This window comes from Camellia sinensis, chromosome 1 (genome assembly GCF_055761805.1).
Source record: "Camellia sinensis isolate YWXY chromosome 1, ASM5576180v1, whole genome shotgun sequence".
NCBI lineage: Eukaryota > Viridiplantae > Streptophyta > Magnoliopsida > Ericales > Theaceae > Camellia > Camellia sinensis.
This window is the reverse complement of record NC_138961.1, coordinates 144,934,759-144,960,333: the sequence shown is the minus strand read 5'-3', so window position 1 is coordinate 144,960,333 and position 25,575 is coordinate 144,934,759. Positions and strand designations below refer to the sequence as shown.

At 37.2% G+C, this 25,575-nt stretch overlaps 1 long non-coding RNA gene across 2 annotated transcripts in view; it reads right to left on the bottom strand.

The window, feature by feature from the left end:
• Nucleotides 1–24,256, bottom strand: part of LOC114273165 (uncharacterized) — a 44,317-nt gene extending 20,061 nt beyond the window's left edge. Inside the window, exon 1 of one of the 2 annotated variants that reach the window (XR_003632957.2) lies at nt 23,703–24,256. This is a non-coding gene — a long non-coding RNA (uncharacterized LOC114273165). The remainder of the gene's footprint in view (nt 1–23,702) is intronic. The other variant, XR_014339354.1, reaches the window with a different exon arrangement.
• Nucleotides 24,257–25,575: the final 1,319 nt, after the last annotated feature.

Here is a 25,575-nt window from a genome sequence, read left to right as displayed (position 1 = left end):
TTTGCAAGATCAGATTAAGAACCGACAAACAAATCGAGTCCGAACTGTAGCATGGGGCCCAAGGGCTCGTCTACAGCGAGTCTTGAAATGGGCTTTGAAACTTGGCCAGTATGATATCTAGTTTTTGCCTAGAACGACCATCAAAAGACAAGTGCTCGCCAACTTTGTAGCCGCATTCACGGGATGCCATATCGACTTAAAGTTCGATCAAGTGCAACCTAAACCTGACAGGCGAATATATGTTAGAGACATTTGGCAGATGTTCTATGACGGATCATCCAACCAACGTGGCAACGGGGCAAGCGTGGTGATCATGACCCTTAAAGGGGTCAAACTGGGCTTTGACGCATCAGATAACGAGACCGAATACAAAGCATTGCTAATTGGCCTTCGTAACGCACTTCACCTTGGTGCACGGTGGTTACTTGTTTTTTGTGACTTGAAATTAGGAATTAACCAGTTGAAAGGGGAGTATGCAGCTAAAAATGAATGCATGGCAGCCTACATGAAAATGGCGAATTCCTTGCTCACAAAATTCTACCACCACGAGTTGAATAAGATAACCCGGGATCATAACACGCATGCGGATGCCCTCGCTCGCCTATTCTCCGCCATTAACTCAGAAGTTAAACGAACAATCGAAGTAGGGTTCATCCCAAAGTCGAGTATCACCTCTTCTAAACCAGTTTAAATTAACATCATTGAACTAGGGCCAAGTTGGATGGACCCTATTGCTGCATTCCTTTCCTCAGAATAGCTCCCAACGGATAAGAAAGAAACCCGCAAGATGCGAAATAAAACCTTGCGATACTATCTGGATCTGAGGGGAAAGTTTTATAAAAAATCTCTCTCTGGGCCATACCTAGAATGTGTTCACCCAAATAAGGTTGAGGAACTCTTGGCCGAAATATATAAGGGTAGCTGTGGTGCTCATTCTGGAGGACCCTCATTGGCCCACAAAGCCGTAATGCAAGGGTATTATTGGCCGACCATGCGAACGGATGCCGAGAATCATGTAAAGAAGTGCAAACAATGCTAAAAGTTTTCCCCCTTAACTCATCTGCCTACCAAAGAATTAAACTCCATTACTAGTCCTTAGTCGTTCACTCAATGAAGACTTGATATCGTCAGACCATTGCTGCGGGCTCCAGGGAACAAACGATTCTTGATTGTCGCAACAGATTATTTTACAAAGTGGGTCAAAGCAGAGGCATTAACACATATTCAAGATGTTGATGTTAGACGTTTTGTATGGAAAAACATCATAACAATTCGGCATACCGAGAGCATTAATCTCCGACAATGACACCCAATTCGATTGTGGCATCGATCGGGAGTTATGCAACATATATGGTATCTGGCCCTACTTTTCGTCGTCGGCATATTCACAACGCAACGGTCAGGCTGAGGCCTCTAATAAAGTGATCTTGGACAGCATCAAGAAACGATTGGAAAAAACCATAGGCATGTGGGTTGAAGAATTGCCCAGTGTGTTGTAGGCTCATCGCACTACTCCAAGGCGATCTACTGGAGAAACACCATTTGTTTTATGCTTTGGGACACAAGCAATTATCCCTCTCGAAATCGGCTTGCCAACACTGAAATCCAAGGTTTTTGACATGGGTCGTAATGATATTATGTTAGCCTTTGATCTGACTTTGATTGAAGAACGCCGAGATCGTGCTCTTGCGTGCATGGCGCGGTATTAGCAACAGCTCACCAAGTCATATAACCAGTGCGCGCAATTGCGTCGTTATACATCTGGAGAACTAGCCCTTAAGAAAGTGTTTCCTGTTACTAAGAATCCAATAGACGGTAAATTAGTCCTCAACAAGGACGGTCCTTATCAAATTGATTCAATTGTCGGAACATGGGTATATTGGCTTTCAGACATGGCTGGTAGAAGTTTGTCATGCCCCTGGAATTCCATATATTTGCGCAAATTTTATCACTAAGCCAATTTGCATGACGCGCTAGTTTGTATCTAATTTTTGTTGTTATCCTAACATATATGTACACATTTACAAATTTCGTAATGCAATACCCTTTTTATCGCCGTCTCGTTAATAATGGATGAATCATGAAAGTCTCCGAATTCGAAGCACCCTTCGTGGATATCATGTTTGGACCGAATAAGCCTCCGAATTCGAAGCGCCTTTTATGGATATCACGATTGGCTAACAAAGACTCTGAATTCGGAGCGCCCTTCGTAGATATCACGTTTGGGCTAAATAAGTCTTTGAATTCTGAACGCCCTTCATAGATATCACGTTTGGGCCGAATAAGCCTCCGAATTTGGAGCGCCTTTCGTGGATATCACGATTAGCCAACAAAGACTCTGACTTTGAAGCATCCTTCGTGGATATCACGTTTAGGCCGAATAAGCCTCCGAATTTGAACGTGGATATCACGAATGGCCAACTCAAAGACTCCAAATTCGGAGCGCCCATCGTGGATATCACGAATGGCTAACACAAAGACTCCGAATTTGGAGCACCCTTCGTGGATATCGCGTTTGGGCCAATAAGCCTTAGAATTCGGAGCGCCCTTTGTGGATATCACGAATGGCCAACACAAAGACTCTGAATTCAGAGCACCGTTCGTGGATATCACGTTCGGGCCGAATGATCTTCCGAATTTGGAACGCCATTCGTGGATATCACGATTGACCAACAGAAAGATTCCTAATTCGAAATGCAATTCGTGCATGACCACGAATGGCAGAGTAATATTATGAATTCGGAACGCCCTTTGCATTTAGCAATACAATAGCGTGGGTCAACAAATATGCAATTATCACACAAGTTGATACAAACATTAAACAAAGCAATGTAACAAACACTTATTTCTTTCATCAAAGAGGTAAAAGTACATGGCTTCTGACAAATTCAAAAATACAATATGTTTCTTGATATCTAAGTTTTCTCCGACTTGACACCCCCTTCGTCGTCAGTTTTTTCAGCGTCGTAAGCTTTGAAAGGAAACTTGTAATTCTGGAGTAGTGGTGGCGCCAAATCTACACCCACGGCTTGCAGAGCCTTGGTCCATCCATTCTTAAAATCGCGATACTTGCATCGACAAATATCATCCGCCAACTTCTCCTTTGTCTTTTGGATACCGATTTTTCTACCGTAAAAAAAGTCTTGATTATAGGCCTGTGTTCTTATCGCCTCCTGTGCAAACATTCTTGTCGTATCTTGATCGGCTACGGTATGATCGAGCAAGCATTAGTTTACCCTGTCCATCACCACCGGGTTCGTCTGACCTGCCAAATAAGACTCGGCTGCCTTGGTCTTTTTCAGCTCACTTTTCGCCTTTTCTGCGCGGCGCTCCAAGCCCTGAATGTGGCCATCTTTCTATTCGATCTCTCTTCGCAAGGCACGAAGGCGCATACCGATCTCGTAGGAAGTGTACAGTCCTTTAATCGCTCCATGGATGCCATCTCGAAAAATTTCGTAATCAGGCCGACCGACCATTGATTGTTGGACTTCGAGAGGAAAAATTTGTCGCGTAAACTCTACTGCCACGTTCAGATCACGGATGATTGAGTCTACTTTATTCATCGATTTATTCCCAACAAAAATTGAAAAACGCAACAGGCGCAGTGACCTGCTGCTGGTTTCGTTTTGTGGTAAGGCATGTGCATCCCCAGCCCTGGAGCTCCCTCGCTGCTGTCTCTCTCGTGGAGACCTACTGTATCGACAGGGGGAGCAACGCCTTTCATGCTCTTCCGACGTCCTATTACCCGTTCACGTGGGTTTACCACCAGCCCCTCGGTTCATTTCTAAATCTAACTCAGCTAGCGTCCTGCCCTTCCCTCTGCTATTAAAGAATACTTTTCTTGACATATGAATCTCCTCAGGATGACACAACGCTTTTTTCCCTCTCACACTCCGCTATATTTGAGCAGAACATATTTAACGCCAATACAAGCCCCGCGCGCGCTTGGCCTAGCCCCCGCTTATTAATTGTGGTTGCAGCATTTACGAAGGCATTTTGTCGAATAAATTCAATGTCCTATTTGTTCCATGAACATTTTGTCCGTACATTCAGCGGCTATGCTTTGATCAGCTGGGGCAATGGCAGACTTATGAATATATTCAACTTATCTGCAAGTAATGTGGTTGAGTTATAATGAAAAGGTTATGATCTCAATTGATATGGCAGACTTATGAATATATTCGGCTTACCTGCAAGCAGTGTGCCAAACAAAGGCAATGCCCCATCTAATCCCATGAACGTTTAGTTCGTACATTCAGCGGTTATGATTAGTGATCAGCTAGGGCAAGGGCAGACTTATGAATATATTCAGCTTATCTGTAAGCAGTATGCCGAATTACGACGAAAAGGTTATGATCTCAATTGATATGGAAGACTTATGAATATATTTGGCTTACCTGCAAGTAGTGTGTCGAATAAAGGCAATGCCCCATCCAATCTTATAAATGTTTAGTCCGTGCATTCGGCGGTTATGCTTAGTGATCAGCTGGAGTAAGGGCAAACTTATGAATATATTCAGCTTATATGCAAACAGTGTGCCGAATTACGATGAAAAGGTTATGATCTCAATTGATATGAAAGACTTATGAATATATTCGGCTTACCTGCAAGCAGTGTGCCGAATAAAGACAATGCCCCATCTAATCCCATGAACGTTTAGTCTGTACATTCGGCGGTTATGCTCCGTGATCAGCTGGGGCAAAGGCAAATTTATGAATGTATTTGGCTTATCTTCAAGCATTTTGCCGAATTAAGATGAAAAGGTTCTGATCTCAATTGATATGACACAGTTTTGTTAACGAAATGGACATTTTCATTACCAATAATGATTTTCATTCATTAACAAAACAGACATTTTCATTAATAAACTATATTGCGTACAACCACTTTATACATAAAAATGCCTTACGTCTAAAATAAAGCGCTAAAAAAACTTGTAAAACAAAGCTAACAAAAACCAATAATGGTTGTTCATTAGAAAACCACTGATCAAAAGTCCAACTCCTCTAGATCCGATTCCAGCGGTTCGACTTCCAGTTGTTCATAAGGAATCGGCTGATCGAGAGTCACCTTAACGGCCTCCAAAGCCTTTAGCCATCCATGCTTGAAGCCTTGATTCTCGAACCTCAAGACTTCATCAGTGTACATCTCCTTGGCCTTCAGATGGCCGGCATCAAAGTCTTTGGTTGTTTCCATCTCAGGGATCTTCCTTGCCTTTTTTTCAGCTTCAAGATCAGCCTTCAACCGAGAAACTTCTTCTTATGCCGATTTCAGGGAGCTGTCTAGCAAGTTCGCTCGATCTTCAGTATCCTTACACAACTGATCGGCATTTTGAGCTTTTTTTTGCATAGCAACAGCCCTCATCTTCTCTTCTTCAGCCTTCACGATTTTGGATTCAGCCTTGGCCGTTGCCACAGCCAAATTGACAATTGCAACCATGGCCTTCCCCTTCTCAGCTTCGAGCTAGCCCTCAAGAAGGCTGAGTCTCTCTACTGCGTCGTAGTGACGACGACCGATCTTGGTAATTCTCCCTGCTGCTTCACAAAAACAACAAACCAGGACTTATTAGTCAGCATTAAAAACAATTCATATGATCCAAGGGATCAAAACTTACTAATATGGCCGACGATGCTGCCAGAACAATAGATACGACATCTGGTTCGGTGCGGAAGGTGGTCTTATCAGCTGGCAGAGAAAGAGCCGAAGCCACACTCAAAGCCACAACATGATCTTTGATGGCCGATCCACTGGATAGAACCGCCGCATTTTTCATCCTTAGGTTGGATGAAAAATGGCTCAGATAGTTCTTCAATGGAATATGGCATCTCAATCATTTGCCGTTTATCTGCTAGCGCTTCAATTAGATCGGAGACGATCTCAGCTTGACGTTTCTTCCCAGAAGAATCGACTTCCACGATTTGTTGGGGCTCCTTTGAAACATATAAAACTTCCATCATTTCGAGGGCCGTTTCTTCTCTAGGGGCTTGGCGTGTTGGAGTGATTTGGCTCGACCCAGAATCACCAGCCTACCTCCTGGCAGCCATCTTCTTAGTATTACGCCTCCTAGCGAAATGAGCAAGGGACTCTCTGCTTATTTCTTTAGCCTCGGATTCGGCCCCAGGGAGATTTTCTAAACCGATGAAAATGTCATCCTCTGGGGCTGAGAGGTTTGCTTAGCCAGAGGTAGATGGTTGGTCGGCTTAATCAAGCAGGTTGATATGCTCCAAAGCCAATTCAACTTTCGAATTCAATTATTATTCTACACGGTCATCGGATTGTGCGTCTTCGGCGATTGGTTCGTCAGCGTCAGAACTGTCAACACCAATATCCTTTAGGCTTTTGAAACTAGGGAATATAAGTGTAGTCAGATGTTGTTTGCCTCTCGGCACGGGAATATGGTTAGCACCCGAGAAGGTAGCGTAGGTGGGGTCGTATCTTAATAGAACATGGGTTACGCGCCCTTGCCCTTGAAATTTGGAGCGGCTTTTATAGTTAAAAGCAATCTTCACTTGCGCAAGAACAACTTCGACTGCAAATGCCAACGCCCTTTTTAACTCGTTACCTGCACGACAATCTTAGATCAATAAAAGATTTACGCTGAATTCAAAGTTTACAAAAATAATATCATAACAATCTAGTTAGCCACTTGGCTCCCCTTTTTGCCTCGGCACTAGGTCTTAGCGATTCTCTCCTTCGTCGAATTCCTAATTACTTGTGACGGCGACTATAACATCATCAACCCTCTTTCCTGAGATGGCAAGCATGGTCACCAAGTGATGATCAATGTCTTTACCTCTCAGAAAATAACGGCCCTGTCGACCGGACGACTTCGCGATCACGTAACAGTGCCGAATAGCTGAGATTCCTAAGTTAAGTCCTAATTGCCAATTCAACTCTACGATTCCCATGACTATGCGGTAGAAATTCACATTAGGTTGGGAGGGAATAAGACCTCAACAACTCATGACCGACCCACGAAAGGGATGGAGAGGAAATCAGACTCCACTCTTAGCGATGGACAAAAGGGGGAAAATAATGGTGTTTGTATCAGCCCGTTCCATGTCCAACACACTGTCTGTGACAAGAGACAGGTGTACATCGTCTGGAATGGAAAAATGTGGACGGAAGGCTGAGACTCGTTCCTCTGAGAGGAAGGCTTTCAAATTTCTCACCATCAAAAACGGAATACGAACCAAATGTATACTAAATAAAAACAAAACAAAACAAACAAGAGACCGGAACGAGAACTGAATGAAAAAAGAAAGGGGAACTTACAGGTTGGAGGAGATGAATAGTAGAAAACGAAATCACAGAGGTCGCAAAGGAGGTTGATGAAAGGGATGCTAGAGAAGGTCGTAAGTCTCTTGAGCTAAAAAAATAATAATAATACGAAAGGACAGTTTTCAAATCAAACATTAAATGATTGTCAAACGCGAAGGGGCGGGAAGTTGAAATGATTGTGACATGGCATATGTTTTGACGAATCAGTACCAAAAGGAGTGCAACCGCCGTATTTCCGACTTTCAAGGGTTTGCCCGACTTGAAAGCCAAAATCGACCAAACATGCTGATCATCTTAATCTGAACTCGGATGTTTGGGGGGCAATTGTGGTGGCCGAATATAAAAAGCTACAATTTGGAGCCATTTGCAAGTCAGCTCTCAAGGGCCAACTAACTGTGGATGCCTCAGCCGAGTGATATTACTTTTATACCCGAGTATGTTAAAGGTGATACAGCGTAAATGAGGGCCCAGCTGTCTTGGTCGGATTTCCATAAATCATAAGGTGGGCCCTAGAAGAGCATTATAAAAGGAGGAACATTAGCTAAAAGGAAGGTATGTGAGAATACACGAAATAACTTGAAATAAAAGTAAACTAGAAAGAGAATACTAACTTGTCTATCGGAGTGCTAATTCCGGCACCCCCGACCGGAGTATTCATCCATTTTTCAGGTAGAATCAGAGGATAAGGGACGTCTGACTGGATTCTAGAGTATTTCCAAACGATATCACCACACTCACAGATGGCTCCAATAGCAGAACAAATATGGTAGACGGATTAGATAGTCTACGATGCATAACCTACACAATACATAATGAATACACATTGAAACACACATTCAGAAAACACTTAACTTGTTTCTTTTTCTATCTTGGTGTGTTTCTAATCCCTATCCTCATTATCATGTCTTAATTAAGGCTTAGGAATGCCTAAGATGCAATGAGGATGCCAAAATATAAGTTGTAACACTTAGTTGAATTTTTGAAAACAGGGTCTTCGCTCAAGCACAACTTTGGTCGCTTGAGGAGTCTAAAAAATTATGTAAAACTTTTGGGAGCTCTCATTTTACGCTCGAGCGCAATTTCCTACACTCGAGCGAAGAATAAAAAATAAGGGTGGTCGCTTGAGCGCAAGTTCTGTAGCTCGAGCCACGACCCATGTTTGTAAAGTCCTGGGAGCTCGAATTTTATGCTCAAGCCAACTTTGAGTCGTTCGAGCGAAAGTACAAAACAAAGAGTGGTCGCTCGAGCGTAGATTCTGTCGCTCAAGCGAGGATGCAGGATTCTGAAATTTTCAGATTACTTAGTCAAGTTCAAAATCTATTTTCAAAGCATCAAAACACATCCTTTTGGGCCAAAACTTTGTAAAACTTGACTGAACTTGTAAAACATCAAGAATTAAGGATCATTTCAATAAATCAAGGCCCAAAAGTAAGCCAATTGTTCAAAATTCAACTTAAAACTTCCAAAACATAACATGCATGAATTGTCTTGAACTCAAACCTTCTAAATCATGATCAAATCATAAGTTTATTTTTAAAACATGTTGAATTCTCCAAACAAGATAAAATATGAACATACATGAAAGATTTCTTTGAAAATAACTTCAAAACTTCATGAATTATGCATGCAATGCATGAGTTGGTCCAAACTCTACCCTTTAAGCTAAATTCTTTTATTTAACCACTTTAACCTCTTGAATTCATGCATTAAATGCTACAACTACACAACTAAAGGAGTGAATTTCTACCTCAAGCTTTGAATTCTCAAGTGTAGAGGTTTAATTCTTCCAAAATTGAGCAATTCTTTGATCTTCCTCTTAATTCTTTCAAAATTCCTCTTAATTCTTCCAAAATTGAGCAATTCTTTGAGTTCAATATCCTACCTTCTCTCTCTCTCTCTCTCTACATTTTTGAGGTTCAAGAAATGAAGAATGACTTGATTCTATAATATATTGGCGTTACATAGGCTAATTAGTGATTGCCAATTAGGCTTAACCTAAGGCTAATCAATTAACATTATTTTATTCTAATTATTTGGTTCCGAATCAGATTTTAATTAAACTTACCATAAATTTCTAAAAATTTCAAGTTACACATTAACCTAGGCAATTTCGTGATCGGATGCCAATAAGGTCTTAAATTCGCGTTCCGAAACAAAAACAACGACAGATTTTTCTACAACATACATATATAAGTGCAAATAACATATAACACATGCAATTAACGTAGAATTTCATCTTAATTACTTATTAGGCATTCTTAATCATGGTTTAACAGTTAACCACAAATCGGGGTTGTTACAGAAATGGACTACAATACTAGATCTCAAAGTCGCTACCTAATATTTTAGAAAAATTAGAAAACATGTGACTCGTGCCAAGGCCGCTATTCGTTGTAACCAAAGATGTCTCAATTCGAAACCTTAGGTATGAGAGGGAAAGATCATTAATTGAGTACCCTCACTCACCCGGATTAAAAGATTGACCTCTACTAAACCATGATATGAGTTTTATTTACTTTATATGTTCATATTCTGATTTATTTAATAAATCCTAAAATTTACTATATGAAGCAAACAAATATAGATTATGTCATTTATTTTAGAACAATTTATTTTCATGCATTTTGAAAGAGTTTTGAAAATGTATAACTCAAACAAATTGAGTTTATAAACATGAAAATCAACATCATTCCAAATTAAGCGACACAACCTCCATCTACCTGCATTCATAGAGTTATATCGAATAAGCAAATAGCCTCATGGTATAATGCTAAACATAGTAAGGAAAACACACACGAGCAGGATGCAAAACATAAAAACTTATATATTTACCGACGTCTTGCGAACAGTTACAAAACAAAGTTAGTAACATATACATGATCTTATATACAAAATCCTAATGCAATTTACTTATGAAATGTAACTAAAGATTCGACTTCTAAAATATGACATGTGATTCATCTCAAGAATATGAGATAGCGCACATAATCACATAAGAATTAATTAAATCCATAAATACAAATTTAGCCGAATCAAGATACATTAAACATGGATGCAAAGCATGGATATGATAAAAAGCCAAAATATGATGCATATTTAGAAATAAGAAAAGTGAGTAAAAGAATGGGATAGAGAGAAGCGAGTGGGGAATTATTACAACACTTAAATAATTACATATCCGAATAAGGGAGGAGAGGAAGAAAATATTACAACAAAATAAAACCACACAAGTCTCTCATATTAAAAAACAAAATCTGTATATGCCTCGGAGATCATCAACAAGAAATTGCCTTGTTTCCTAAAGAGAAACTATTCTGTTTTGCGTTTGGAAAATCATCTGGAAATTCCTTTGGAGGAAGTGATGAATTTTTTGATTACAAACTCTTTTCCAAACTCCCTCAGGTTATGGAATATGTTTTTGAAATCTTAGCAAGAAAATTCAAATTTCTGGTTTTAATGTTGTTTTTGTGTTTTACAGTGGTATATCAGTGAAGAAATGAGAGGTGAAAGGTCATAGCTCTAAGGTTCAGAGATGAAAGTTCTCAAATTCAAATATTGTGCTCTCTCGAACACTCAAACTTGTTGAAAACAAATTTTTCTACCTTTTCATCAAAACAAATCCTCTCTCTAATACGTAGTGGAAGGTCTTCTTTATAAAATCCAAGGTGCTTTAAATATCTAAACCTCCTTGTTTTTTAAACAACCAAAAGTCTTCACATAAGAAAAGAAGGAAAGTGTAGTCGTTGTGTTGGACTCCTCCTTTTTTTCCCTCCTCCACAACTTATAGGAAATAATAATCTCTACTCCCCTTTTGAAAACCAAACCCTCTCAGATTCCTTATAACAAAATCCCCCTCTCTCTCTAGACTTTTATAGTAAAAAACCCTTAATAATAATTAAAAAAAACAAATAAATAAACAAGGAGAGAAAATATGGTAAAGAAGACAAGGCCAGAAAGATGGTGTCAACAACTTCTTTTGAAAAAGGAAAAAAAAAAGTTTCAAATAGGTCTAAAAGTATTTGGTCAAAACGAGTGAAAGTTGGGATTAAAGCAAAAACCCAGTTTTTTTGCTGAGAAATTTGTAAAATAACATATTCTAATTTTCATCATCTGGTGTTTGAAAAAAAGTGCCCAAGCCTTAGAGCCGATCAAAATGGAGTGTCTACAGTTGCCCCTCTTTAATAGAGCTTGAAGTCATTTTATGACGTGAGAGAATGTCAATGCCTGAAAACAACCCTTTTGACAAGGCCATAAGACTTGGGCAAACAAATAAGATGCAAATGCAGTTGGTTGAACCTAAGGGTTGCCTACGTATCCTTTTGCAAAGAATCAAACCAGCGTAGTTTAGGGGTTGTCGCATACCCGGGAGGTAGCCACCCACACTAAACAGTTCGGACCTTCGATTTCTTTGATCTAGTCTCACTAATGCAATGTGAAACATAGATGAGAGTCCAGATCCGGTAATTTTCTAGAAAATTCATTTTATTGCCAAACCTTTGCCAGAAATGGACTACATCACTAGATCTCAGAGTCGCCACCTAATATTTTTGAAAAAACTAGGAAACCCATGAATTTTGCCAAGGCCACTGTTCGTCATAACCAAAGATGTCTCGGTTCGGAACCTTAAGTATGAGAGGGGAAGGTCATTAATTAAGTACCCCCGCTCATCCGATAAAAAAATCAGCCTTTATTAAACCATGATATAAGTTTTATTAACTTTATATGTTAATGTTCAGATCATTTAATAAATCTTAAAATTTACTATGTGAAGCAAACAAGTATAGACCGTATCATTTATTTTGCAACAACTTGATTCCATGTATTTTTGAAAGAGTTTTGAAGATGTGCAACTTAAAAGAAATTGAGCTCACAAGCATGAAATCAATATTGTTCCAAATTAAAAGACACAACCTCCATCCATTGGCATTCATAAAGATATATCACATAAGCAAGTAACCACATGGTAGAATGCTTGACATAATAAGAAAAGCACACACAAATGGGATGCTATAGTATAAAAACTCACATATTTACTGACATCTCATGAACAGCTGCAAACCAAAGTTAGGAAATATGCGTGATCTTTTTATACAAAATCCTAATGCAATACACACAAAATGTGACTAGATATTTGGCTATTAAAACATGCCATGTGAATTATCTCAAGGCATGAGTTAACACATGCAATCATGTACGAATTGATTAAATCCATGAACGTAAAATTAGCTGAATCTGAATGCAAGAAATATGGACGTAAAACATAGATATGATGAAAATTAAAACATGATGCTTATTTGTAGATAAGGAAAGCAAGTAAATGAATGGGAAAGAAAGAAGCGGGGGCAGGGAATTATTATAACATTGGATAATTACAAAACCAAAAAAAGATGAGGGGAAGAGAATATTACAACATAAACAAATCTTACAAATATCTCAAATAAAAAAAATAAATAAACAAACAAGATATGCATGTGCCTTAGAGATCATCCACCAGAAATTGCCTTGTTTATTACTCTGTTTCATCTTTGGAAAATCGTCTAGGAATTCCTCCATTTTTATTTTTATTTTTTATGCAACAAGACCAAAACAAAGCAAAAAAAACCTTTCCGAGAGAAAGGCTATATGATATGTATAAAATCTAACAAATATTCATCTGGAATTATCTCTTGTCAATCTCGTTCAAGTTCATTGGAGACCAAAATTAAAGCTTAATCCGACAATCTTCAAAAAGTGTTCAGAATTTCACCATTCTGACCTCACGGTTGTGTCTGGAATGGTCCGTTTAGTTAGGGTTAACCTTCGCTACACTTCCGAGAGCCTCACTAAAAAACTTCCCCAAAAATTAGGCCACACCACAATTATCCAAAAAATTTGGGTCAAAGTGCAATTTTCACAACTCAGGGAATATTTCGTTAACATCAAGGAATATTCACCGTCTACCTTTAGAGAAAATAATGAATTTTCTGATTACCAAACTGTCTTCCTAATATCCTCAGGTTATGGAGCATGTTTTGAACTCTCAGTCGGAAAATTCAAGTTTTTTTTAGCTTCAATGGAGTTTTTGGGTTTGGGTTGTTTTAGTGAAGAGGCAGTGAAAAGAGGTGAAAGCTCTCAGGTTCAGATGTTATGTTCTCTTGAAAACAAATTTTTCTTTCAAACTTTTGAAAACCAAAATCCTCCCCCCCAAATACCTATTGGAGTATGATATTTATCATCAACTCTAAGCACTCTCCAACTATTCTCAATTCGTTGTTTCTTCCAAATTGAGAGAAAAGAGTCAAAATAAGATGCCTTTCTTAAAGGTGTTGTCTGGTCCGTTTTCAAAAGCTCCCTCCTTTTTTAAATCATTTTAAATATAATAATAAAAGATATATATATATATATATATATATGGTAAGTGGTGCACAACACCGAAAGTAAAGAAAAATATATCATATAATATATATATACACATAATATAATAACAACCTCCTTTTTGAAATCAATTGCTCTATTTTTTTAATATAATAATAAAATATATATAGATATATGATAAGTGGTGCACGACACCAAAAGTAAAGAAAAATATATAATATAAGATATACACATAATAATAATAATAATAATAATAATAATAATAATAATAAAAGAAAGTGGAGAATGAATGATTTAAAACAATTTGGCTAAAACAGGTATAAGGCTGGGATTAAAGCTTAAATCTGATTTTCCTGCTGAGAAATTCATAGAATAACATATTTCAATTTTTCATCATCGAGTGTTTAAAAGAAAGTGCCAAAGTCTTAAGGTAAGTCAAAATGGGGTGTCTACAGGGGCAGAATGCAAATGATATGCTCAAAATGCAATTGAAAGTTGGACTTACATGCTTCATGAAGCCAGTTTCGTTTTTCTTTTTTTGAAAGTTTATGATTTATGCAATGCAATGCAATAGGTAATATATGAGGCAAACCTCATGCAAATGATATGAAGCATAACAAGGGTTACAATCCAAACACACTTACATGAGAGAAAGAAATGTAGTGTTAACCATCAACCCAAAAAGGGGATAGTATTAACTGATGGATAGTTTTAACCAACAACCCAAGAAGGGGGTAGTATCAACCGATGGTGGTAATTAACCAACAACCTAAGAAAAGGATAATATTTTCATCCCGAAGAGGGGCTAATATTAACCAAGTGGTGTTAAAAATCAACCTGAAAAGGAGGCCGGTATTAACTATTGGAAAAGGGCTGTAACCAAATGTTTGAACAATTGTAAACAAGTGATGTGAATGGATTGTAACCACGTGATGCAACGGTGTGATAGTTGTAACCATACATGACAGATGTAATAGATAGTGCAAGTGTAATGGTGAATGCAAAACCATGAAGGGTGCGATGTGAGACATACAATATGCAACGTGACTAATGCACAACAATAATATAATGGATGCACAACAGATGAATACACAAATTGATTTTTTTTTTAATTTTTGTTTTATATATATATTTTTCATTTTTTTGCTTTTTTTTTTTGGGGGGGGGCTTAGGAATGAACACCAATGTATAGCTTCAAAATTTTCTTTGTTTTATGAAAATTTTATTTTTTCTTTGTAATGTTATAATCAAGGGCTTCACCCTTGAATTTTCAATAACATGAGTTTTGTGTTGCACATCATGGCATGAATGGCATAGCACTTGGGCATAAAAACATTTTCTTTTGAATTTAAATCCAAGAATGATTGAATTTCAATGAGTTTTGAATTGGGTATTGAGCCTTCAACTGACCAGAAATTAAAAAAAGACTCCATGAAAGAAAAACAATCCAAACACACTCATTTACACTTGTTGGAATGAAAGGCACTCAAAACATAACTCGAAAGCACAAACCATTAAGTCTACGCAAATTCTGCAGTTTTTCATTCTATATTGATATCAATTGGCCGACCGGCTAATTAATTGGCCGGTCGGACGATTAGTTGTCCAACAAGTTAAAAAATGAAGGACCTACTGATTTATTAACCGGCCGGCTGAATGAACTAATGAACCGACTGAATAATTGGCCAATTGGCTAAACAAGTCGTCAGCCGGCTGAAACAATCGGGAAACACACCTGGAGTCATCTAAAAACTTGAATGGCCGACTGAATTGTTAGCCGGCCGGCTGAAACATGTAACATGAGACTTAAGAGTGCGGGGAGAAAATAGAATTCCTAACTCGACTATGCCCCTAGTTCATTGCTTTGAATTTTTCTTTTTCTTTTTCTTTTTTTTTGCTAAAATGATTTTGTGCAACATGAGAGTTAGGTTAGCATGCTCATTCCACTCTCTGTTTTGAAATCATATTAGTCAACATGAGAGTTAGGTTAACACGCTTATTCCACTCTCTGTTTTGAAATCATATAAGTCAAGCTATGAGCACTGAAAAATTTTCTTTTTTGGGTTCAATGAATGGTTTGGTTTTGCAAAACTAAAATAATTTTTAAGAAAATTAGTCAACTTCATTAAAAATCCTCAAAATCTATTTTCGCAAATGGTCATTGCTCGAATAACATTAAATTAACCCTTGAGATACACAACCTCAACTCAAATAACCCAAGCAAGATATATTACATTACCACCGAATCTATCTTGCAATTGAACCCATCATGAAAACAGAATGGGACAACTGAATCGAACAGAGATGAGCCAATCAAACATGGACGGGAACAACCAAGTTGAGAAAAATATACCAATCTAACATAAATGAGACAAGCAAGTTGAAAGTGGTTGGGATCAAAGTTCAAAATAAAGCTACCTACGTATCCTAAAGATAGGAATCAGGCTTTACGTAGTTCATGGACTAAGGTTCACTCAGATATTTTCACTCTCCTTTTGCGCTCTTAACTTTTGCCAAAGCCTCCTTTTCGAATTTTCGACTTTGCAAGCTTTTCTTCATTTTTGTTTCTTCATTTTTTCTTTGAATTTTCTTTCTTTTTCATTTTTTTCATTCAAATTTTTTTTTCTACTCTAACTTTTGCCTAGGTCACCATTCCAGGTTTTTGGCCCAGTGAGCCTCTCAAGGATAGTACTTTGTTTTAACTTGTTCATATTGATTGGTTGTGAGATCTCTGGGTCTTCTAAATCCATGAGAATGATTGCTACTCTTGACCAAATAGACATGATGATGTAGAGACCTGGCTAATTGGGTCTGAATTTGGCCTCAGGGTTATAGATAAGAGTTCGATTGTCCTTTAGCACTAAATCTTTTTCTCTAAGATTCCGAAATTTGATTTTTTTGGTTCAATGCCTATGCAATCCTGCGTTGACACCTTATCCTTAGCATTTGCCCCTTGTGGGTGTAGGTCATTTTCTTAAATGTCATAATATCAAGGATTTTCATCTTGAACCTCTTTTGTTGCGGTTATCATTTGCTCTATGAGGATCAGATGCATTTTAGCCCTGATCGGTATGTCCACCATTGAAGCTAGGGTTGCCAAACAGTCGACAAACCAGTTATTCATTCTGATTAGGTAGGTGACTAAGTTTGAGTCCTCGATCACATCCATCCTTTTTGTCCTTAGTTTTAGGGTTGCTTCCAATCCGGCTGTCTCATATTCTGGTTGACTATTTAGATTTTGAAAGCTAAAAAGGGTTAGGTCTTAAGGTCGAGAGAGATCATATGCTGTACAATATCAGGATCAATTCCTGGCATGTCTTCGTAGGACCATACAAAAATTTTTTTTTGAAATCTTTTGATAAAGTAACCAATTACTCGTGCTCATCTGAAGACAATGTAGAACCAATCTGGATCAAGCCAGTATCCTTCTCAGTACGCGCATCAACATAAATGATCTCATCCATTAAGGGCTTAGCACACCTTTTTTCCTCATAGTCGTTCAAATTTCAAATCCCGAGGATATTTTTCCTCTTCGTTTTCATCAGAGTTTTGGAAAAAGTTTTGAAAATTTTTGGTCAATGCAATGATTTAAAGACATAGAGAAGTAGATGAAAATTACAGCATTTTCATTCAAAACTTTTAGCTCGATGGTTAAAACAGACTCAAAAAGACAAGAAAAGACAGACATAGAAATGATAGTGATGTCTGAGTTATTACCCCTGAAATCACCAAACTTAGACTTGCAAGAATGACTCGAGCCTGATCTAAACTCTATAGACTTGGTGGAATCAAATTCAGGCTCAACACTCAATTCAGAACTCAGAATAAAACCATTCTCGATAGTTAAAGTGCAGGCCATCAACCGTGTCTAGAATGAAATTTGTGCAATTCATATGTGGTCTATCCCCAATCACAGAAATGATCACAATATCCCCTGAGTTTATTGGTCTCACGTTAGTCTCAAGATCCATCAAATATTCATCTAGTGTCAGACCCATAACTTCTCTCGTACTTTTTTGCTTCTGGATCACTCCATGGCTTAAGAAAACCATAAAGAGTGAAGTGCATGCCCATGAGAATATCTGCCATAATATCCAGTTTTGGCTCCACATCTGTCACCACGGGGTTTTGGGGATTTAGTTGGAATCGAGATGCATATATCATGAATAAATCAGCGCTCTCTAGAATAAGCACTTTGGGGTTGGGCAGATGGGAATGTGTGATGTATATGCTGGGGTTGAAAGGGGGTGGTAGTGTATGGATGAGGTTAAGATGGAAAGGCGATGGGGCTTGGTCATAGGGAAGCAAAGGGTTGCTAGTGACCTTGTTTCTTTGGGGTGTAGCTATGATCTTATTATCAATAAGATCATGAATCTCATGATGAAGGCAGATACAACGGTTAGTATCATAACCGTGTTGTTGGTAGAAGGCATAGTACTTGATGGGATCATGGCTACGTGAAAGTGGACTAGGAAAAGGTTGGGGATCAAGGAGCTTGATGTGCCCCTTTTTTACTAGAATTTCCATGGCATAGGTTGGAGACACGTAGAAAAGGTGAAACCTTTGGGATCGAGGTCAGGTTAAAGTGGTTGGTTGTGGGTTGACATCGGCAAAAAGGTTGGCCATTTTGGTAAAAATGGTGATAGTGTTGATCTTTGAGGATATAGAATCAGCAACTGTGCTACTACTGATAGTAGCATTAGAACTATTAATAAATGTCTTTCTCATAGGCTCATTTCTTTCTATAATGATTCCCTATTTGATAGCATCCTCAATTTGAACCCCAATCTCATAGAGGTTCTTGAAATTAAAAATTAGGAGAATTATCATTTTCTGCAATAATCTTCCATGCAGATTTGTGACAACCATACGGACTTGATCTTTTTCTAACGGTTGGTTTGTCATCATGGCTGCCCTTTACTTGGGGATAAATGCCATGAAGCTCTCGTTGGGCTATTGTCGGGTCACCTCCAGTTCCTGAGTGGTTACTTTGATCTGTGTATTATAGGAGTATTATATGACAAATGTTTCACCTAACTCCTCCCAATTTTGCTTGATCAAATCATCCAACTTGGCGTACCAAGTAGCAGCCACTCCTGACATGGGGTTGGATAGATAGGAATGTGTGATGTATATGCTAGGGTTGAAAGGGGGTGGTAGTGTATGGATGGGGTTAAGATGGGAAAGCGGTGGGGCTTGGTCATAAGTAGTAATGGGTTGGTGGTGACCTTGGTTCTTTAGGGTGTAGCTATGATCTTATTATCAGTAAGATCTTGAATCTCATGATGAAGGCGAATACAACGGTTAGTATCATGACCATGTTGTTGGTATAATCCATAGTACTTGATGGGATCATGGCTACATGAAAGTGGACTAGAAAATTGTGGGGGATCAAGGAGCTTGATGTGTCCATTTTCTACTAGAATTTCCATGGCATAGGTCAGAGACATGTAGAAAAGGTGAAACCTTTGGGATCGAGGTCGGGTTGAAGTGGTTGGTTGTGGGTCGACATCAGCAGAAGGGTTGGCCATTTTTGGTAAAAATGGTAACAGTGTTGATCTTTGAGGATATAAAATCAGCAACTGTGCTACCACTGATAGTAGCATTGGAATTGCTAATAAATGTCTTTCTCATAGGCTCATTTCTTTCTATAATGATTCCCTATTTAATAGTATCCTTAATTTGAACTCCAATCTCATAGAGGTCTTTGAAATTAAAAATTGGGAAAATTATCATCTTCTGCAATAATCTTCCATGTAGATTTTTGACAACCATACGGACTTGATCTTTTTCTAATGGTTGGTTTGTCATCATGGCTACCTTTGCCCTTTACTTGGGGATAAATGCCATGAATCTCTTGTTGGGTTCTTGTTGGGTCACCTCCAGTTCCTGAGTGGTTACTTCGATCTGTGTATTATAGGAGTATTATGTGACAAATGTTTTAGCTAACTCCTCATAGTTTTGCTTGATCAAATCATCCAACTTGGTGTACAAAGTAGCAGCCACTCCTGACATGGTTCTTCTAAACAAGAAAAGCTTTTGAGCTCAAGATAGGCCCATAAGCTTCAAAATGTCTGAGAATAGGGGGATATGAACCATGGAGTCACTAGCCCCATTAAATCTATCTATGTGCAGCATTTTGAACTGCTCAAGCAACCTCACAGTTATTTTCGTAAACCCATCCTCGATGTCTAGAATGGAGTTGATCCCTTGTATTTTTTGAACATTTTCTATAATTTTAATATTTTTAGCATAGGCGGGTCAACTTCATCAATATCTGTGGAGAAAAGTGCTCCCATTGGCTGTGTGAGAACCCTAAGATCTTCTTGTAGATTAGGTTCATGAAGTTCTTCAACTGGCGAATGTGGTTGAAGAACCAAATAAACCATTGGAGGTGGATGAGATGTAGACATCCCAGATAGGCGTTGCAATCCAATAAGAGCCTCACTGTTTGCGGCAACCTTGTTGGTAATAACATCCGTGCTTTGTTGAAGAGACAAAAACATGTTTGCTATATCTACCAGAGGTTGGTTCGTTATCATTGGAGGTTGATCTATCACCACTGGAGGTGGATCCATCACAGATTCTATAAATTCCGATTGGAGAGGTCTAGAGAGGTACTGACAGTAAGGTTTTAACCTTTCTCCTTGTAACTGGCGGTAGAGAAACTAACATTAGATGTCCTTGAAGCAAATTTACAATTTTATAGAGTTTACCATCGTGAGTCTACAAAACTTGGGGATATTAGATCGTTCTAAAGCTATAGTGCTACGACTACCTAGCAAAACAAAAACTGAACTCCTAATCAGAATTTTAGCAGCATTCCGACTCGATTGATCATTATATAACATGCTAAAACACTGAACTCAACCCCTCAAAATGATATGCCTGAACCACTGATCAAAATTTGAGAACCCCTATATAGATCCCATATATTGCACATAGCAAGAAAGAGAACAAACACCCTTATGGAGGGTAGAGTTATTCTGTTCTAGCTTTGAAATGATCTAGGGTTTCACTATTCAAATAAATGGCATCATACATCCTAGAATGGGGTAGCATCATGTCCTAATTTTGGAAGTTATTAGAGTTTACTATATGCACTAGGTCAGTCTTGGTCAAAAAGAGTACCTTAGCAAGACACCGATACACCTACCCATTCCATCCCCTATAAGTGAACGGTGGATCAAGCGGTACGTTGGTGATCTAGATCCAAGGCTTGTGCTCCCACCCTGACAGAGCCCATGTTCATTTATTCATTCGAAGCCGAATAGCCGTCTAGGATAACATGTGACAAGCACGAGACTTAGGCACACCAATGTATGCAATGCAATGAACATATAATTGAAAATAAAAATCATATCATGGAGTTTGATTCAAGGTTTCTTAATAGCTCCAGCAGAGTCGCCAAAAATTGTCGCATGCCCAGGGGGTACCTAAGTGCGCTAAACAGTTCGAACCCTAGATTTATTTGATCTAGTCTCACAAGTGCAATGTGAAACATAGATAATAGTTCAGATCTAACAACTTTCGTAGAAAATCTATTTTATTGCAAAACCTTTGCTAGAAATGGATTATATTACCAGATCTCAAAGTCACCACCTAATATTTTAGGAAAATTAGGAAATCCATGATTCATGCTAAGGCCATTGTTCGTTGTAACCAAAGATGTCTCGGTTCAGGCGCTTAGGTATGATAAGGGAAAGTCAATAATTGAGCACTCCCGCTCACCCGATCAAAAGATCGACCTCTACTAAACCATGATATGAGTTTTATTTACTTTATATGTTTATATTCTGATTTATTTAATAAATTCTAAAATTTATTGTATAAAACAAACAAATATAGATTATGTCATTTATTTTGAAACAATTTATTTTTTTGCATTTTGAAAGAGTTTTGAAGATGTACGAAATTGAGTTTACAAACATGAAAATCAACATCATTCCAAATTAAGTGACACAACCTCCATCCACCTGCATTCATAGAATTACATCAAATAAGAAAATAGTCTCATGGTAGAATGCTAAACATAGTAAGGAGAACACACACAAGTGGGATGCAAAGCATAAAAACTTATGTATTTATCGATATCCCGCGAACAGTTACAAAATAAAGTTAATAAAATATACATGATCTCATATGCAAAATCCTATTGCAATTCACTCATGAAATGCAACTAAAGATTCAACTTCTAAAATATGACATGTGAGTCATCTCAAGAACATGAGGTAGCACATATAATTACATAAGAATTGATTAAATCCATATATGCAAATTTAGCCGAATCAAGATGCATGAAACATGGATGTAAAGCATGAATATGATGAAAAGCCAAAATATGATGCATATTTACAAATAAAAAAAGCGAGTAAAAGAATGGAATAAAGAGAAGCGGGTGAGAAATTATTACAACACTTGAATAATTGCATATATGAATAAGAGAGAAGATGAAGGAAATATTACAACAAAATTAAACCTCACAAATCTCTCAAATTAAAAGACAAAATCTGAATATGCCTCGAAGATCACCAACAGGAAATTGCCTTGTTTACTGATGAGGAATTGTTCTATTTTGTGTTTGGAAAGTCATTTGGAAATTCCTTCGGATGAAGTGATGAATTTTTTTATTACAAACTCTTTTCCTAACTCGCCCAGGTTATGAAATATGTTTTTGAAGTCTGAGCAAGAAAATTGAAATTTTTGGTTTTAATGTTGTTTTTGGTGTTTGGAGTGGTATATCAGTGAAGAAATGTGAGGTAAAAGGTCATAGCTCTAAGGTTCAGAGATGAAAGTTCTCAAATTCAGATGTTGTGCTCTCTCAAACACTCTTGTTGAAAACAAATTTTGCTACTTTTTCATCAAAACAAATCCTCTCTTTAATACGTAGTGGAGGGTCTTCTTTATAGAATCCAAGGTGCTTTTAATATCTAAACCCCCTTCTTTTTTTAACTACCAAAAGTCTTCACATAAGAAAAGAAGAAAAGTGTAGTTATTGTGTTGGGCCCCTCCCCTTTTTCCCTCCTCCACTACTTATAGAAAAAAATAATAATCTCTACTTCCCTTTTGAAAACCAAACCCTCTCAGATTCCTTATAACAAAATCCCTTTCTCTCTCTCTAGACTTTCGAAACCAAAATCTCTCTCTCTTTTGACTTTTGCAATAAAAAACCCTTAATAATAATTAAAAATAAAAACAAGGAGAGAAAACATGGTAATAAAGACAAGGCTGAAAGATGGTGTCAGTAACTTCTTTTGAAAAAAGAAAAAAAAAATTGAAATGGGTCCAAAATTATTTGATCAAAATGAGTGAAAGTTAAGATTAAAACTTGAACTCGATTTTTCTATTGAGAAATTCGTAAAATAACATATTCCAATTTTGATCATCTGGTGTTCGAAAAAAAACACTCAAGTCAGGCCAGTCAAAATAGGGCTTCTACAGTGGGTTTAACTCGAACATGACATGTTTATTATACGGGTTCACGGGTTGTGTCATATTCGAGTTCATGTCATAAAATGCTCAATCTTGACCTGTTAATTTTGTGTATAGTTCGAGTTGTGTTATCATGTCATGTCAAAATTCTCACCCTTGCTGTCAATATTAACATTAATGCGCTCTTCACCCTATTATTATTAGCGATATTTTGCTAGCTATGTTAGAGCATCTCCAATGGTTTGCCATTGCAGCTGCTATTGCCAAATTATGGCAGCAGTTCATAGAAATCCATCTCTAATGGTAAGTTTTGGTAGTTGCTATCTTTGGCAAATGCTAAAACTTGTGTCAAATATGGCACAAGCTTTGCCAACTGCCAAAGTTGCCAAGTCAGCTTCAACCAACCGTTTCCTCCATCATTCCATTTTTCATCATCCAACATAAACATAGAAGCAAAAATTCACTAAAAAACAACCAAAAAATAAAAATATAAGCAAAATTTCAAAAGTAAACACAGATTGAGCAATTTCAATTTCAAGCCAAGTTTCAACACAATTTCAGCTTCAATAATTTCAAGCAAAAATAAAATAAAATAAATTGGACAACTATTTTCAGAATTAAAAAAAAAATAATACTTGACACAGAGGGCTGATCTTTTCGTGTTCTTTGGATGGTCTTTAATAGGGTTTCGGGTTTGGATCATCACTGACAGAGGGATCGTTGGAGAAGAGGCCGTCATTATGGTGTTGGGTTTGGATCATCACTAACAGAGATGGATCATCGGAATCAAGGATTAGAACATAGGGAGAGATAGATCGAAGAAAGAAATAGAGGATCATTTTGGTTAGGGTTAGGGTTTTGATCGATGGAGATCGATAGTTTAGAACGGATGGAGAGAGAGAGAGAGAGAGATATATATATCGAAGATGAAGAAGAAAATGAGAAGAATATTGGGGTTTGAGGGTTGGAGATTGGTGGTGGAGATGAGAGAAGGGGGATTGGAGAAGAGAGAATGAGGGTTAGAGATCGGAATAAGGGACTGAGGGAAAAGATGATTGGAGAATAGAGAAAGGGGGTTTGGGGTGATAAAGAAGAAGATGAGCCATTTGAGAGATAATGAGAGATAGAGAGCTGGGTAGAGAGAAATAGCAAAGGTGGGAGTAGATTCTGGAATCAAGAGAGAAGTGATAAAGAGAGATAGAGAATAGAGAGAGAGAGATATTTTGCTTCAATCTAGACCGTTGGATTGTTTAATCCAATGATGCTCTTTTGTCCTTGGAATATAAAAATTAAAAAGACAAAATAAAAACATTCAGTGTCATTTGAAATATATATTTTTTAATTTTTATATTTATCTAGTTGAGAATAATATAAATATATAATTCTTTTTAGAAATAGTTAAAAAAGGGTCACAAAAGACAAAAAATAAACAAAAAAAAATCACTGAAAAACCTACATCCAAACAATACGTACAAACTTTGAGGAAAAGTTGGTTGAGATTTGCCGAAATAGCAAGTGAACCATTGGAGCACCATTGCTATAATTTTGCAAAATAGCACTATTCATTGCCAAATTATAGCAATGGCAATGGCAATGCTATTTTAACAAATATCATTGGAGATGCTCTTAGTGGCATGGTCTATTAGAATATAAGAAAATAATTTAGATTAAGTGAAACATAAGTAGATAAGAAAATGATTTATGAATAAATGCATCTTTAATTTTATGTCACTCTCAACTTTAGGCCTCATTTAAGAAGTTAAAATTTTAGTCAAAAACTACTAGAGAATGAAAATTTTAAAAATTTAAACTTATACAAAAAAGTTAAAAATTATTTTTCATTCATTATGGCCTTGTTTGGTTTGTATTTTGAGATATTATTTGAAAAATAATTTTAGGGACAGAGTTTAGAAAATTTAAAATTTTGTTTGGTTGTATATTTTGAAAATAGTTTTGGAGTTTTAGATGATTTTATTTTATTTTTTATTTTTTTGTGTAGTTGATTGAGAAAGAAAGATAAGAGAGAAAAAGTAATTGATTGATATGTAATAGAGAGAAAAATGATTTTTTTATTATTTTATTATTTTCAACCAAACATGTTTTTAGAATTTTTTCTCTCAAAACATATTTTGAGAAACAAACCAAACATGTCATATATTTTTTTCACGTATTTTTGTAAAAATTCATTTTTTTCCATATTTTTCTTAACCTCACATTTTAATTAAAAAAATAAAAGATCACTAAAATAAACACTTTCCAAACAATGTTTAGATCCTCTAAAGTGATCTTAGAAGAACATCGCGTTATGAAGGGTTGAGATTACCTTCACCAAAACGACATTGTTTTGATGAAAAGAAAAAGGAAAAAATAAAAAAAAGTTATGAAAAAAAGTAGTCCTTCATCACCAGTGCCATCATAGTTTCTCTAGCCACCCATCGCTATTGCTATCACCGTCCACTGGTAACAAACCAATCGACATCATCCTAATTTTGCTCAAACACTTCACCT